The sequence below is a fragment of the Zalophus californianus genome, chromosome 5 (genome assembly GCF_009762305.2).
Source record: "Zalophus californianus isolate mZalCal1 chromosome 5, mZalCal1.pri.v2, whole genome shotgun sequence".
NCBI lineage: Eukaryota > Metazoa > Chordata > Mammalia > Carnivora > Otariidae > Zalophus > Zalophus californianus.
The window spans coordinates 114,070,337-114,082,266 of NC_045599.1; positions in this window are offsets into that span (position 1 = coordinate 114,070,337).

The following is an 11,930-nucleotide window of genomic DNA, read 5'->3' on the forward strand; positions in this document are numbered from 1 at the left end:
CAGGACTCTGGGATCATGACCTGAGCCGACGGCAGACACTTAACCGACTGAGCCACCCAGGTGCCCCTAGAATTGTGATGTTTCTTTTATTTTTTTAAATTTTATTTTATTATGTTTTGTTAGTCACCATACAATACAGCGTTAGTTTTTTTCTTTTTTTAAATTTTATTTTATTATGTTATGTTAATCACCATACATTGTATCATTAGTTTTTGATGTAGTGTTTCATGAGTCATTGTTTGCATACAACACCCAGTGCTTCATTCAATATGTGCCCTCCTTAATACCCATCACCGGGCTAACCCTTCCCCCCACCCCCTTCCCCTCTAAAATCTGCAGTTTGTTTCTCAGAGTCCATAGTCTCTCATGGTTCGTCTCTCCTTTCGATTCCCCCCCCCTTCATTTTTCCCTTCCTTCTCCTAATATCCTCCACGCTATTCCTTATGTTCCACAAATAAGTGAAACATATGATAATTGACTTTCTCTGCTTGACTTATTTCACTTAGCATAATCTCCAGTCCCATCCATGTTGATGTAAAAGTTGAGTATTCATCCTTTCTGATGGCTGAGTAATATTCCATTGTATATATGGACCACATCTTCTTTATCCATTCATCTGTTGAAGGGCATCTCGCCTCTTTCCACAGTTTGGCTATTGCGGACATTGTTGCTATGAACATTGGGGTGCATATGGCCTTTCTTTTCACTACATCCTTGTCTTTGGGGTAAATACCCAGGAGTGCAATTGCTGGGTTATAGGGTAGCACTATTTTTAATTTTTTGAGGAACCTCCACACTGTTTTCCAAAGTGGCTCTACCAACTTGCCTTCCCACCAACAGTGTAAGAGGGTTCCCCTTTCTCCACAATCTCTCCAACATGTGTTGTTTCTTGCCTGTCAATTTTTGCCATTCTAACTGGTGAAAGGTGGTATCTCAATGTGGTTTTGATTTGAATTTCCCTAATGGCTAATGATGATGAACATTTTTTTCATGTGTCTGTTAGCCATTTGTATGTCTTCTTCAGAGAAGTGTCTGTTCATGTTTTCTGCCCATTTTTTGACTCGATTATTTGTTTTTTGGGTGTTGAGTTTGAGAAGTTCTTCATAGGTCTTGGATACCAACTGTTTATCTATAGTGTCATTTGCAAATACCTTCTCCCATTCTGTGGGTGGCCTCTTTGTTTTGTTGACTGTTTCCTTTGCTGTGTGGAAGGTTTTTATCTTTTTTTTTTTTTAAAGATTTTATTTATTTATTTGACAGAGAGAGAGACAGTGAGAGAGGAAACACAAGCAGGAGGAGCGGGAGAGGGAGAAGCAGGCTTCCCGCCGAGCAGGGAGCCCGATGCGGGGCTCGATCCCAGGACCCCAGGATCATGACCTGAGCCGAAGGCAGACGCTTAACGACTGAGCCACCCAGGCGCCCCTGGAAGGTTTTTACCTTGATGAAGTCCCAAAAGTTCATTTTTGCTTTTGTTTCACTAGCTTTTGGAGATGTATCTTGAAAGAAGTTGCTGTAGCCAATGTCAAAGAAGTTATTGCCTATGTTCTCCTCTAGAATTTGATGGATGTCTCACACTGAGATCTTTCATCCATTTTGAGTTTATCTTTGTGTGTGGTGTTAGAGAATGGTTGAGTTTCATTCTTCTGCATGTGGCTGTCCAATTTTTCCCCAAAAAATAGAAACAGAAGGAAAGCTTCCAGACTCATTCTATGAGGCTGGCATTACCTTAATCCCCAAACCAGGCAAAGACCCCACCAAAAAGGGGAACTTCAGACCAATATCCCTGATGAATATGGATTCCAAAATTATCAACAAAATCCTAGGTAATAGGATCCAACAATACATTAAAAGGATCATCCACCATGACCAAGTGGGATTTATCCCTGGGATACAAGGGTGGTTCAACATTCACAAATCAATCAATGTGATAGAACACATTAATAAGGGGAGAGAGAAGAACCATATGGTCCTTTCAATTGATGCAGAAAAAGCATTTGACAAAATACAGCATCCTTTCCTGATTAAAACTCTTCAGAATATAGGGATAGAGGGAACATTCCTCAAGTTCATAAAATCCATCTATGAAAAACCCACAGCAAATATCATCCTCAATGGGGAAAAGCTGAGAGCCTTTCCCTTAAGATCAGGAACATGTCAAAGATGCCTACTCTCGCCAGAGATTTACAGATTTACTATTGTTCAACATAGTACTAGAAGTCCTAGCAACAGCAATCAGTCAACAAAAAGAAATAAAAGTATTCAAATTGGCAAAGAAGAAATCAAACTCTCTCTTTTGCAGATGACATGATACTTTATGTGGAAAATCCAAAAGACTCCACCCCCAAATTACTAGAACTTATACAGCAATTCAGTAATGTGACAGGATAAAAAATCAATACACAGAAATCAGTTGCTTTCTTATACACTAACAATGCAACTGTCGAAAGGGAAATTAGAGAAACGATTCCATTTACAATAGCACCAAAAACCATAAGATACCTCGGAATAAACCTAACCAAAGAGGTAAAGGATCTATACTCTAGGAGCTATAGAACACTCATGAAAGAAATTGAAGAAGACACAAAAAGATGGAAAAACATTCCATGCTCATGGATCAGAAGAATAAACATTGTTAAAATGTCTATGCTACCCAGAGCAATCTATACCTTCAATGCCATCCAATCAAAATTCCAATTTCAAAGTGCTGGAACAAACAATCCTAAAATTTGTATGGAATCAGAAAAGACCCCGAATCACCCAGGAAATGTTGAAAAAGAAAAACAAAGCTGGGGGCATCATGCTGCCTGATTTCAAGCTATATTAGAAAGCAGTGATCACCAAGACAGCATGGTACTGGTACAGAAACAGACATATAGACCAATGGAACAGAATAGAGAGCCCAGATATGGACCCTCAATTCTATGGTCAAATAATCTTTGACAAAGCAGGAAAAAATATGCAATGGAAAAAAGACAAGTCTCTTCAATAAATGGTGTGGGGAAAAGTGATATTTCTTTGAGACTGTGAACTGTGTAAATCATCTTTCCTTCTTTCAGTTCCTTAATTCACCTCTTTTTCTCTCCAAAGTCCAAAATACACACTTTCTATTCTCACCAGAATTTCAAATCACTTACCTTCTTGCAACGTAACCACGTCCACTAGCTCTCTTCTGCACACGTCTGACCTCTTTTCAGTCTGAACAAGACAGTCATAGTAACAAGGTCCACATATCAACTCCAGGCTTGTCTACCCTCATAACCTTCTACTACAGAACTGCCCAACTACACAACACCCTTACCATTTGCTTTCTCAGATTCTAGCTTAAAGAGTACTCTTGCAGAAATCACAGAGCCTAGTGGGCCACCCCACCAGCTCAAAAGTAGGGTGTTCACTGTGCTCTAGAAATTCTTTCACTCATCTCTTTTTCATTCTCTAGACTGTGGGCCACAATACCCTTTCCAGACTTTCGTCATCTTCCCCAGGATCCCGTTTCCCACTTTACTAGATACCATCATGTCACCTTTTACTTCGGAAGTTGAAGGAGAATCTGTCTCTTTATCAAACTACTCACCTTTTCTCCCTGGTCAAGTGGGAACACCTCTGAAGAGGGACACCTTTATTCTTTTCCTCGTCTCCTGGGGACTTTAACTTTTAATTATTTCTTTAAATAGCAGCTTGACTTTCTACATGTTCACTAGCTCATTCCTTTAATATTCATCCATCATCCATCCATCTATCCCTACGTTAATTTTGTATGCAAGCAACAGACCTATCTATTCATGAAAGATTTTCACTTGAATATGTTTGATCCTCAGTTTATCATTCTTTTTCTTTTTTTCATAATCAATTTCTTACTATCTCTTGTCATCCTGACAAATTGTTTTCATTTCTCACTTTACTAGTGAAACACATTTTCAGTGACTCTTGTCACGGCTTTTCTCAGTCCTCATTTTTTTTTTTTTTTTTTACTTTTTTGCATCCTTTTACTCTGCTGACCAGCTTTTCCTGGAAGAATCCTCTGTCCCTGACTCCTGATATGCTATATGTATATTCTTCACCCCTTTGATCACTACTTGTCTCTTTACTGCCACTTCCTCTTCCTGTTCTCCAAATTCTCTCTAGAAGTCCCTCTACTCTCTTCAGCCCAACCATTCCCAAAGTGTGTACCCATAGGTGTGTTGATAGCAGTTGTCCTGAAGCAAGAAGGGTTCTGTTGTCCAAGAAGTTTCAGGAACAAATAGGCAATTCAATGAAGATAAGTGTAGTTTTGGTCTTCAAGACTTCTTCAAGCCTTTAAATGCTAATATGCATTGTTAATACCCAGGGGGCTCTGTGGAACTAGAGTATGCTCAGTTTCTCAACTTTATTTTACCCCAGAACACTTTTTTTTATAGAACGTGTCTGGACACCTGAATTCCATACAACTCATGATGGAAAACAGTGAATATCTTCAATTTTCCATCATGACCTCTTTTCATAATATTGCTCCACCAACTATTCTCCTGTAGCCTCTCCTGCTACCTTCCACATGTGGCACTTCCTAATCATTCTGGGTGGAAGTAACTTTCCCCTCTTCCAAAAGCAAGAGGAAGCCTTAGAAGTCATGTTAACATCTTGCTTGATATTATTATGATATTTATCATATTCAGCCTATTCATCTGAGATTGTTAGCTTCTCGAGAACTGTGTCTGTGCACTTTGCACCAGCAAGGAATGATTTCAGCTGCAAGTAGCAAAAAACCCAACCCAGAGGGACTTAAACAACAAGGAAATTCACTTTCTCATGTAACAAGACACTCAAGGGTAGGACACCAGGGTTGATTAATTCAGGGCTCAATGTTACTATCAAGACTCAGGGTTTCATCCTCAGTCCTTGTGTTCACTAACCTCATGACCCCAGGTGTCACATTTGGGTACAAGTTTAGAGGGAACATAAAAGTCCACAGCAATTCCTGCAGGTGTATTTTAGGATGCCACACCTTTCCCAGAAGCACATGGGCATCTCTCCCTCCCACATTTTGTTGGACAGAATAAGATCATGTTCCTTCCTGAAAGCAGTCCCTAGCAAGGGGAATGAGGTTTCCCATTTCCCACTGGACTGGCTTGGGTACATCTGTGGAGCTGGGGTTTGGATCATCTTTGAGGGGGAATAGACCTGAACAAAATAGGGATTCTTTTAGCAAGGTGGGAATGGGCAGAAGTATATTTATATCTTACTGTCTTGCTCTGTTCCCCACAGAGTAAAATGAACATTCTATGAACTTGCTAAGTGAGCAAAAGAACGGGTAAGTGGTTGTGCCAAATTATGTGTTTAATCAAGATTTTATAACTTGTTACCTGTCTACTACATTTCCTGACTTTTTAGGAGGAAGACTCAGAATTTACCTGAGAAGGAATATTCATAGGTGAATATTTATAGTTACTAACTCTATATTTGAAATAGTAAAGCCTTTGTCCTTCCTATACTCTTTTATACCGGTAACATCAGGAACCAGGAATATAATAGAGCCATTTTGAGTAAATGTCTCCAAGGGAATTCACAGTGATAAAATCAAAATAACATAAAATAGATTCTAAATTAAGATTTTCATTGTTTTCATCAACAAAATTATAACTTTGGGAAGCTTCTTTTTCTTTTCCCTCATATTCAAGATAGCAACCATATCACATTGTAAGTGATTTGATGCCAATAGTTGAATCAGTCTGTATTTCCTCCAGACATTCTTTGAACATGTGTCAACAGGAAAGAACATGTTTCAAAATCTACTTTTAATCATTTCTCCCTTAATAAAGTTTGAATGTTTCTTTTAGTTCTCTCTGTGCTTTCTGAAATTTGCCAAAAAACAAATAAACAAACAAAACAAAATAAAACAAAACAAAAACCCAGAACTGTCAGAACTGGTCAAGACCAAATTCCAAAGAAGGTAAAATTGACCATGGGGACACTTTCATCTCTATTCTCAGTATCTTGATTTCTCTTAACAATCCTCATCTGCAAAGATTTATTGTCAGCAAATACCAGCCAACATCTCATAGCTCAAAAATATTTTAAGGTGTTGCCTCTTTATCATGTATTCTCATTTTATTTAATGTTTCTTAAATAATAATAATAAAAACTCTACAGATCTTTAATAATGGGCTGTCAGGTATGGTGGCAGGGATGAAGACGGTTTGGGTAGAGAATAGTCCTTGTTTTGATCAAGTCACACCACATTGGCATCATCTATTCTGGCTAAGTAATAGGCCGGCTCTAGACATATTTTGTTTTTGTATATTATTGGGTAATTGATAAGCCAGAAGCCCCTGAGCTGCCAATGCTGAGATGTTTAAAACTGTTACACTAGAAGTGCTAAGGCCCAATATGTGTAGATTGTGCGGTAGGTGGCCAGAGAAATGTTTTAAAGTTTGGATTTCAATCAGAAAGTACTCTTCTAACTAGAATGAGTTTTAAACCTTTCTCTGAAAAAGCAAAGAAGAAGAGTGAGGGCCCTAGGAACTGTGTGCTTCCAGTTCACAGACTGCATTCACACACACAGGGAAGCCATTTCCACATAACATGCAGCAAGAATATAGGAAGCCGGGCATTGAGATAGCATGATGTTAAGGAAGACGGCCCTTCTCTGAGTGGCACTGGGCTTATGGTACTAACTGCCAGACACCTGTTGTAAGAATAAAGTTTCATGCAGTCAGAAGTCAAAAAATTGTCTTTGTGACTCACTTGATAGGATTGAGGCCAGTAGTTTGCTGCACCAGCTGACAGTATTCAAAGAGACCAACTCAAGCAAACCCAAGAATGCTTGGTGTGGGATCTAAATCATGGTGCTCAGTAGTCTGAAAGATGAGGAGGCTTTTAATAATTCATAGTCCAGGGGAGAAAAAAAAAAGATCTATCAACTTTCCACCCCAGACATCTAGAATAGTCTTAATTGTTTGTTCTTTAGGCTTTTATTTTTGTGAAGGTGTCAAGAGATCCATATAGAGAAGAGACTGGTGATGGGGAAGGTCACATGCATCCGAAGGACCAATCTTCTTGGAGAAAAGGGTCAGAAAAAATTGATAAAAGAAATCCCTTGGTCAAAACCAACATATGGTAAATCTATTATTTTATCTAAAAAAATAATTTTCTGGGGAAAATCTCTTCCTTCTCAAGTTTTAAAGTACTAATAATTACCATTGGCAAAAATTGGCCTCCTGAACTATATTTTTAACTTATTAAATAAAAGATTACTGTTCCAATGGGAAAACAAGGAATAAAAGCAGTAGGCAGCCAGCATTTTGCCAAATGCATCAGAACGAAGCCAAGACTTCATGATAATTTAGCAGTGAAGGCTTAGTCCCTGATGACATTCATTTCCTAGATGAAGAATCAAGTCCTGGACACAGAACAAGATCAACATGGAACATACATAGAAGAATCATCTGAATATGGACAATGCAAGTAGAAGACAAAGGACAATTCAGACAAGTCTACAACAGAGATTAGTGGTTTTCTCCAATTCATTAGTAAACACAAAGTTTATACCTGAAGTCTTACCAGTGATACTATTTAGTTGAGATACATGTATATGTTTATGTATGTGATTTTCAAAGTAACTATTTAACAAACTTGACATAATTGGACTTAATCATTATCAACAGATTCTTTTATAGTCCAAAGTCCTGAGTTAAAAAAAAAAAAAATAGCCCATGTGCAGTTACTTACCCACCTGAATCAGAAGTCATAATTCTAGTGCCCGTAATGTACCTCTTTCAGGATGTTGTTTCAACAAAGCATTTATATGTCTGCTCGGACCACAAATGTGAAAATCACAGATATTATTGCTGAAAGATACAGTTTCAATCAGATCTTGGCAGGAAACAGAATCTGACTCTGGCCGTTCAAATGAAGAGACTTTAATCAAGGAGCTACTCACAGAGGTGTGGGCAAGGCAAAGGGACTTGAGCGCCCAGGGACATGAAACAACAGGGAGCCACTGCTACTCCTGATAGCCCAGGAGAGCTCAGCTGTGAAGGAGGGTGCCCAACAGGAGCGGTGAGCATGGAAGGGCACAGCCCCTGCCATAAACACAGGTTAACGCAGGGAAGGAATAGGGAAGAAATGCCAAAACTCTCTCTCCTCCTCTGATCCCCATTGGTATCCAACCCAAGCTGAAAGGTAAGGGAGCCTAGGTGATGTAGCCCATGGAGGGCATGGAGCATGGCAGGAAAGGGCAAAGACTGGATTTAGGGTGGGTGGGACAAATGGTGGGAAAGTACTTTAGAAATCTGTCCTTTGTGCTCAGGTGATCCATAGACAGGTCCCTGGTGGGCAGAGCGGCTAGCAGGTACGTGACTATATGAAGCAGTTTATACCTGGTAGAGGTAAGAGTTCACTTGTTAAAGGTGAGTCTGGCCTCTCTGTGGATACCTGGATTCCCCAGTGCCTAGAGCAGTTAGTCCTGGTCAGCCTGTAATCATGCCAGAAGAGGGGCTGGTGCTTCCTTAACCACCGGTGCTCAGAGGGAAATTCTGTAGCTGGCTTATGGCATCTCGGTCCTCAGCCAGGAAAGACCAGTCTCTCCGTAAGCATGAGTGCTGAGCTGGTGGAATAGGGCTGGAGCTGAGTATTGACATGTCATGTTAGTCTTGTGTGCAGTTTCTGATGACACCAGGTAAGAAGCTGGCATTCCATCATCATGCAGCCCAAAGTATAACTCTGTTTGGCTTCTGGTGCACTGCTCTAGGATAGGCCATAGGGGAAGTGGTCTCATCTCCCCCATGAACTCTGCTCTGGCAGATCGAGGGCAGGTGTACTGCTTTGCCAGTTGCCCTTGTATACAAGAAACCCAGGCAGGAACCAGCAGGGGAGTGTGGGTGGGAGCAAGGCTCCCACAGCCAACATGAAGAGTGCCCTTGCTCCCTGGTCCTTTAGCCAAAATCTTTTTTAATCAACTGCATGTCTACTCATGAAGCCAAGATGACTGTGCAAAACTCATCTACGTTGCTTCACAGAGTGAGGTGATCAGTGGGATGAATACCGAACGTTTTGATCCAGCGTGTGTGACATTACTCTGCCACCTGGCCTGTGGCTGGTGGGCAGACAGCATAATGGGACAAAGAATTAAACAGGAAAAGCAAAATACATGTGCCCTTTGAAAACAGTTACATAAGCGTCCTTGAATAAATAAGTAACATTTATTTGTGGTGCTTTGCAAGTTGCTCAATGCCATTCCCATTTATTTTTGATTGCTTGACACGCTACTAAGTTATGTCTTTAATCTCTTCATCACGAGTAAGGTTTTGACTTCCATACATTTTGTGGTGGGAAAAATGTTGCTTTTTATTATTCCACTGAAGCCCACTTTGTCAGGGATCCAAGTGGCTATAGCAACTAAGTCTCCTGTTAACTCTTCCTCTCAACTCAATTCTTGAAACTTAGTTGGAACAGATTAGAGTGAGCCCTCCAAAAGTCGTCTTTCGGTTTGAGAGGGGCAGGGAGCTGGAAGGCTCATCTGTTCTTTGATCCTCTGTGACTTCTCTGATCCTGGGAGTCGGTATGACTCATCTCATGCAAGGTCTTGTTGTTCTGCTCACTTGGAAACTTCAGACTGTTACAAATAAGGCCCACTCCTGGCCGCCTTGAACTTCAGCCTTGCAGCTGGATTCTGCAGACCCCAGAGCCCGCAAAACCCTGGACCAATGCTGAGGGTTCTTTCCACATGTGCACAGCCATGCCTACAAAAATAAACCATTTTAACAGTTGGGGCTAAACTGACTTTTTATTGTATAAATTAAGCTTCATCCATACCTGCCCCCCACCATAAGTAAATGGCATCAGCGGGGTTAGTGGGTGGCGACAGAGCCGGAGCTTCTGTCACTTCCTGGGGACCTTCTCTCTCCCCTCTTTTTCCATTGTGTGCATCCACTTGCGTGCTCTGAGACCAGGAATCATGGGGTCATGGGGAGCCATGGCAGGAGGAGGCATCTGGTGGAGGCCCAGCCCAATGCCATGTTGTTATTAACACATTTGAGTGCTCACTGCTTCCCAGGAGCTGGGCCCCGTATGTCAGTTCAACCCTTTGAAGTCCGCATTCTCATGTGTTTCTGCACCTGGGGAAATCAAGGCTTACTGACGTAAATGCTGTGCTCAGTTTGTAGTATTAATAAGTTGTAAACCCAGGACTGGAACTCAAGCGACCTGACCCCCAAATCGGGCATTCTTAGCCACTGCTCTACATGGTTGAAGTCAATTTGTTGCTTCCACCTTCCTTTCCTTTCTGACGGAGGAGCTAGGGGTCACAGGGAGTAGTGGGCTTGGTGCTGGAGGGGGTGGTGGGGCAGGCAGGTGCAGGGCAGAAAGGAAAGCGATCCGATCAACGTTCCCAGTCACGTGTGAGTGATGTAATGCTGGCGATGCCTCCGCCATTTTAATTTTAGAAGAGGGTGACATGAGGACACACTCCTAAAGCATGGCACCTTGAGACTGTGGGCAGCGCGGGAGGATGCTGGGGGTGGGGAGGGGCAGCCCCTTCACTATCACTTGAGGAGCTGGGGTTCATGAGGCTGTCTCTGGTTTGCTTATTTCTTCTCAGAGGCTATGCCATATCTTGTCCCCCTCAGATGTGCAGGACCTGAGGCAAGCACTGTGAAGATCAGGACAATAAACATACAATGATTGCTGCTCACAGGAACCAGACGGCCCCCTTGGTGTACAGGACAGTGCTAGAAGTGTAGAAATGCCTAGATGGGCGGGGATCAAAGAGGAGATCAGTGAAGGCATCACACAGCGCCTGGCATCTCAACCTCAAGGGGCGAAGTCTTTTGATGGATGGAGAAAGGAAGGTAAGCGGGTGGATGGAGGAGTAGGCCCAGGCTACATTGGTCATTGACTGTGGACACATTTGCCTACAGTCTGGTCATTTTTCTTTTCTATGAAGAGAACATTTAGTCACTTACTAACCTATAAATACTAATGTTGAATAACTACTATCGGGCAAGATTTTAAAAAACTGAAAAGTTTAAAAAATGTATTTAGTTAAAAAATAAAGTAAGTAAAATTCCAAGGTATCATGTGTTTCTTATCTCTGGTTTCTTTAGCAGTTGAGTGAGCAACTTACCCTGAACCACTTCTTCAGTCAGACTTTTTCCTGACGCTAAGCTCAGAGCTCTGGTGTATTTAGGGCTCGAGAGGCTTTCGAGGTCCACGTTTATTGCTTCGACCTGCTTCTCCTCTTTTCAGATACTAAAGGTCTTTGATTATGTGTCCATGCTAATTGCCCTAGCAGTGGGACTATATGTGGGGGAAAGCATTACTTTGCATTTTGAAGACTCGGCCTCTCCTAATTGAATGTCAAGGGCTCTGATGATGCCTCTTAACCCTCGGAGGAGAAGCATGTCTTCCTGCACCAGGTTTGTGTAGCTTTGCAACTGCAAGTACACAATTTTGAAGGCTCACCATGTAGGACTGTTCAACAGAGTGGGTGCCTCACCGTTTTTTGCTTGTATGGGGTGTGTGTGTGTGTGTGTGTGTGTGTGTGTGTGTTTCAGCCAGTTAGGAAGAGGTTATCACGGCAAGCATGCCACACTTGATATCTCCTTTTCAAACAGCTTTACTAAGTGGCTTCCTCGCAAGTCCCTTCAAAAGTGCCTACCAACTATTCTCTGGGACGATCAGATACCCTACAAATCTTGTTTTCAGTATAAACTCTTGTTTGGATGTGGGGTGCTTGGAAGGTGATCATTCATGGCCTTATTTGAAGTTCCATTATTTTAAGTTCATAAAATGAAGGCATTAATACTAAAAAGTTAGCACGGGTTGGTGCTCATCAAATTATCTATTATAATAAGTGCTGATCCCTTATAAACCAGCCTTGTGGACTAGACCACATAAAGGTTAAAATTGTGATTAGCCATCTTGAGAACTCTTTGAATACAGAAAACCAAAAGTATGTT